This window comes from Lipotes vexillifer, unplaced genomic scaffold (assembly GCF_000442215.2).
Source record: "Lipotes vexillifer unplaced genomic scaffold, Lipotes_vexillifer_v1.1 scaffold1665, whole genome shotgun sequence".
NCBI lineage: Eukaryota > Metazoa > Chordata > Mammalia > Artiodactyla > Lipotidae > Lipotes > Lipotes vexillifer.
In genome coordinates, this window is record NW_006783279.1 from 4,183 (window position 1) to 10,416 (window position 6,234).

The following is a 6,234-nucleotide window of genomic DNA, read 5'->3' on the forward strand; positions in this document are numbered from 1 at the left end:
TTTTATCACATGTTAAACGTGTCAATGTTTTCTCCCAATCTCTGGCTCCACTCATTATTTTTCTTAAAGTTGTATTTAAAAATACAAAAGTTTTTAATTAAGTCCAATTTATTATTTTTTCTTTTATGTCTCAACCTTTATTGTCTTGCTGCAGAACTCTGGCTAACTTAAACTTAGGTTCGTGGAGATTGTCTCCTAAGTTTCATACTTTTACCTCTTATATTTAGGTCTGTGATCTATTTCCAGTTAATTTTTGTGTATGCTTAGAGTTATGGGTCTTAAGTTATTTTTCTGCAAATAGGTATACAATTATCCCAGCCTCTTTTGTTGAGAAGACTTACCCCATGGAAGTATCTTAGTGTCTTGACCAAATAGCTATTGATCTTAACACTTGTGGACTCTCAATTGTGGTTGTGCCTTTTTCATTGGCTCCAGACCTTTACTGGCCTCATTTTTAGTGGCCTTTCCCCGAGGCTCTAATCCGAGTCAAAATTTAGGCTTCATCTCAGCAGCTCGTTTCTTCTGGACCTGATGGCCTGTTCCATACTGTGCCGGTTTCTCGAAATCGTATTCTGTCTTAAAAGCCACTTACTGCAAGAAATGTTCCTCCAAAGCTTTCTGGAGATGTCCGATTACTGGATGTATTGCCGTTTGTCTTTCCGGGAATTCGTTCTCTGCTGCTATACCAACAGCGGAACTCTTGGTCCATTTGGAAACCCGTCCCCCTACTTTTTTAATACAAGGTGTAAAATAAAGGCCGCGGCAATATTACTTTCCTGCCCAGTCCGTCGAACGCAGTTTAGGTAGCTCCATATTTGCCTCGCAGACCTCGAGTCTCTGAAAATCTGCGAATTTTCTGAAGAGTCGAAGTGCCAGGAAATGAGATATCATCAGTGGCTTCTTACCTTCCGGACCATCCAGGGCTCCCGGCCCCAAACCCGCCCCTTGGCCTTCTGTACGTCAGGTGTCCCAACATGGCCGCCCCGTGGGGCCGCGGAGAGCTGGGCGCAGACATATTGCCTCTCTGGGCAATACCGGAATCCGCTCATCCGCCTTTCTTGAAACGCCTCAGACCGTCTTCGGCCGCCGTAGGCAGGCGAAAAATCTGGGCGACGGGTCCAGAAGTAGAGGCGGTTCGCGGAAGGTTACGTTTAGACTCTCCTTGTGGGCTGGGGAAAATCGGGTCAGTGTGTGCATTTGTCCCTTGAAGTTTTGTGTGTGTGTGTGTGTTTTCTCATGAGAGGTGTGTCTATGACAGCGTGACGTGACTCCTACAGGGTGGAAATGGTGTAGTGTGGACTCACGGAATTATTGGAGGGTCTGGTGGGAAACGCCAAGGTGGAGGTATTTGGGAGGAACCAGCAGAGTCTGGCACGTCTATCTGTGGTTGGGGTACTTTGGTGGGGAGTCGTTAAAACGGTTAAGAATCTGTAGAGATCAGCGGCCGTGTCCTGACTGGCAAGGTATGGGGATCTTTGCGGATCATTCTGTAAAGGATGCAGGTGGTATTTACGATGGTAACAGCTTGAGGTTTGGGAACTAATATGGGGCTCAGTGATTTGAGGCCAGGGTGGACGGGCATCATGTGGGGATGTCTGGTACAGGTTTCGGATTAATAAAGAAGTGTGTAGTGTTTGTGGTACAAAGAGGCTTGTGAGGGCTGAAGCTTTGGACGCCTGGCTGGTGGTTTCGTTGAGTTTCCAGCCTCCACCGCTGGGAAGGAAGGTGGTGCAGCCCAGGACAGGAGTTCGAAACCTTCTGCTTTTTAGGCTTTTATCCAGGGGGATGAGTAACTGCAGACCGAGGGACTAATCCAGCCACACCCGTCTGTTACGTATCGTCTATGGCTGCTTTCGCAATGAGAAGCCAGAATTGAAACGTTGTGACAGATCTTAACCTTCAAAGTAGAAATGTATAGTATCTATCACTTTGTAGAAAATGTTTGCCAACGCCTGCACTCACCACTTAATATATAGCAGTGGACACTTGCTTTTTTGCCTGACAAACATTCCCTCCTTCTTTGCTAACAGAATCTGTTTTTAGTTATCCATCCTTCTGGTAGGGTGACCCATATGCCAGTACTGGTTGGTCTTAGTTAATCATGGTGGTTTCAGTTCCCGTTTCTAGTGATCAATTAGTATGAAATGAGCTTAGGTATATAGTGCAGTTCTAGCCAGCAGTATATGTGAAAATCTGCTTGGGATTTATGGGGGGAACGTTTTGTCTTTTACATAAGTAATTTCTTGTGTCTCTTTTTCCACGTCGATGATGATGATGTCTGAATATAACCTTAATTTTCTGTCCAGTTTCTAATGTTTATAATTCATTCTTATCTCAATGCATTGTCGCTACTCTCCAGTACAAAGGAGGAAAGTGAATGGGGTGGTAGTGGACATCTGTGTCCTGTTGCCTACCCTAAAATTCACCTGCTAGATGGCCTGGAGTTAACATGTTTCCAGGATGGAAGGATCATAAAATTATGAGTTCATCCAGGATTTCAAATTTAATGAAATAAAAATATTCATTGTATTCTTTCAGGGCAAAAAAAAAAAAATGGCTATTTTATCTGAGTTATGTCCCCTATTAATTCCTTATATTTTTTTTATTTGCACCAGGTTTCTTTCTATCTCACTACAAATGGATATGTGTTGTTGGTCTTTTTAAAGAACAGGCTTTTTCAAAAAGTTTATTTTATTGAAGTATAATTGATTTACAATGTTGTGTTAATTTCTGCTGCACAGCAAAGTAATTCAGTAATACATATATATACATTTTTTTCATATTCTTTTCCATTATGGTTTATCACAGGATATTGAATATAGTCCCCTGTGCTATACAGCAACACCTTGTTGTTTATTCGTTCTATGTACAATAGTTTGCATTTGCTAATCCCAAACTCCCAATCCTTCCCTCTTCTAGTCCGCCTCCTCTAGGGCAACCACAAATCTGTTCTCTGTGTAAAGAACAGGCTTTTTCAACTCTTCCATTTATATATTTTTAAATACTTATTTATTTTGGTTGCACTGGGTCTTAGCTGCAGCAGGTGGGCTCGTTAGTTATGGCTCACGGGCTCCTTATTTGTGGCATGTGGGCTCCTTAGTTGCGGCTCACCAGCTCATTAGTTGCAGCTCGCTGGCTCCTTAGTTATGGCATGCAAACTCTTAGTTGCAGCATGCATGTGGGATCTAGTTCCCCTAACAGGGATGGAACCCAGGCCCCCTGCATTGGGAGCACAGAATCTTAACCACTGTGCCACCAGGGAAGTCCTCACTTATTTGTTAATGTAAAAGATCTACAAGTTAATCAGTATAAAATTATTGCCCAGCTTGAGAAGCAGAACACTGCCAGCACCCCAGTGGTGTTCTGTGAGCCACTTCCCAATTATATTACATCTTCATACTCAAAGGTAATTACCATCCGGTTCGAGATACCAAGCAGTTTAAGTCTTTTCTTTATAGTTGTATCATATAAAAAATTAATCGTTCCTAATCATTATATTTTATTTAGTTGTGCCTATTTTTAACTACATGTTAGTGTTACTATACAGCTTTTTTTAACTGTCAGTCTTCTTTTACTCAGTATTTTAAAGAATTATTCATGCTTTTGCACAGAGGTTTTTTGGGGGTTTTGTTTTGTTTTGTTTTTTGTTTTTGTTTGGGTTTTTTTTTTTCCCTCTGTAACAAGGGTCAGGCAAACATATTGTATGAATATCTATACAGTAAACATTTTAGGAGTTGCAGGACACAGAAGGCCTCTCACATTGCTTTTTGGGTTTGTTTTACAGTCCTTTGAAAATGTAGAAAGTATTCTTAGCTTGCAAGCTGGGTAAAGGTTGTTTTTTAATAGCATTCCATAGTTTGAATATATGTCAGTTTTTTCTACTATTAATTAAGCTTGTAATGCTTGCAATTTGGGTTGTTATGAATAATGTTGCTGTGAAAATTCTTGTACATATCTTCTGGTTCAAATGTGTCATTATTTTAGTGGGGAATAGATATATAACTTAGATATATACTCAGAGAGAGATTTCTGTGTCTTAGGATGTGTATAACTTCAGCCTAAATGGATGATGCCAAAATGTTTTCCAAAGTGGCTATCCAGTTCCTCCAGCGGAAGGAATATATAATTTGCATTATGGTGTGCTTCTTTTTTTTTTTTTTTTTGTGGTACACGGGCCTCTCACTCTTGTGGCCTCTCCCGTTGTGGAGCACAGGCTCCGGACGCGCAGGCTCAGCGGCCATGGCTCACGGGTCCAGCCGCTCCGCGGTCTCAACCACTGCACCACCAGGGAAGCCCGAGAACTCTTTAAAAAAAAAAAAAATTATTATTTAGCTGCTCCGGGTCTTAGTTGCGGCATATAGGATCTAGTTCCCTGACCAAGGATCGAACCCGGGCCCCCTCCATTGGGAGTGCGGAGTCTTAGCCAGTGGACCACCAGGGAAGTCCCTATGGTGTGCTTCATATATAGCTTGTTTAAAATATCTTTCCATACGCTAATATCATTGAGAGATTCTCCTATATTATCCCCTAAAGTTTTTTATTAATTTGCCTCTCCCACTGAAATTGACAGTTCTCCCCCCAAATGATTTTTGTGTATATTGTGAGATGGGGTTCAACATTGTTCTCTGAATCCCCCAACCCCCAGCATGAATATCTGATTGTCCCAGCACCATTTTTTGGGGGGGGGGTTTGCGGGCCTCTCACTGTTGTGGCCTCTCCCATTGCGGAGCACAGGCTCCGGACGCGCAGGCTCAGCGGCCATGGCTCATGGGCCCAGCCGCTCCGCGGCACGCGGGATCCTCCCGGACCGGGGCACGAACCCGTGTCCCCTGCATCGACAGGCGGACTCTCAACCACTGCACCACCAGGGAAGCCCTATTTTTTAGTTTTTAAAAAGTTTTATTGGAGTACAGTTGATTTACAATGTTGTATTAGTTTCAGGGGTACAACAAAGTGATTCAGTTATACATATACATATATTCATCCTTTTTCAGATTCTTTTCCCATATAGGTTGTCACAGAATACTGAGTTCCCTGTGCTATACAGTAGGTCCTTGTTGGTTATCTATTTTATATATAGTAGTGTGTGTATGTTAATCCCAAGATCCTAATTTATCCCTCCCCTCTACATTTCTCCTTTGGTAACCATAAATTTGTTTTCAAAATCTGTGAGTGTGTTTCTGTTTTGTAAATAAGTTCATTTGTATCATTTTTTTAAAATTAGATTCCACATATGAGTGATATAATACGGTATTTGTCTTTCTCTGTCTGCCTTGCTTCACTTAGTATGATAATCTCTAAGTCCATCCATGGTGCTGCAAATGGCATTATTTCCTTCTTTTTCATGGCTTAGTACTATTCCATTGTATCTATGTACCACATCTTTATGCATGCCACTGTCAATGGACATTTGGGTTGTTTCCATGTCTTGGCTATTGTAAATAGTGCTGCAATGAACATTGGAGTGCGTGTATCTTTTTGTATTATGTTTTTTTCTGGATATATGCCCAGGAGTGGGATTGCTGGGTCACATGGTTGTTCTCAAAAAAAATCTAAAAAGAGAATATACTGTTGTTCTCCATAGTGGTTGAACCAATTTACATTACCACCAACAGTGTAGGAGGGTTCCCTTTTCACCACACCCTCTCCAGCTTTTATTGTTTGTAGAATTTTTGATGATGGCCATTCTGACCAGTATGAGGTGATACCTCATTGTAGTTTTGATTTGCATTTCTCTGATAACTAGTGATGTTGTGCATCTTTTCATGTGCTTTTTGGCCATCTGTATGTCTTCTTTGGAGAAATGTCTATTTAGATCTTCTGCCCATTTTTTTTTAATACATTGATTTTTTTTTAAAACTAATTAATTAATTTAATTTTTGGTCATGTTGGGTCTTCATTGCTGCACACGGGCTTTCTCTGGTTGAAGTGAGCGGTGCAGTGAGCAGTGGCTACTCTTTGTTGTGGTGCACAGGCTTCTCATTGCAGTGGCTTCTCTTCTTGTGGAGCACAGGCTCTAGGTGCATGGGCTTCAGTAGTTGTGGCACACAGGCTCAGTAGTTGTAGCTCGCGGACTCTAGAGCGCAGGCTCAGTAGTTGTGGTGCATGGGCTTAGTTGCTCCGCTACACGTGGGATCTTCCCAGACCAGGGATCAAACCTGTGTCCCCTAAAGTGGCAGGCGGATTCTTAACCACTGCACCACCAGGGAAGTCCCATTCTGCCCTTTTTTTTTT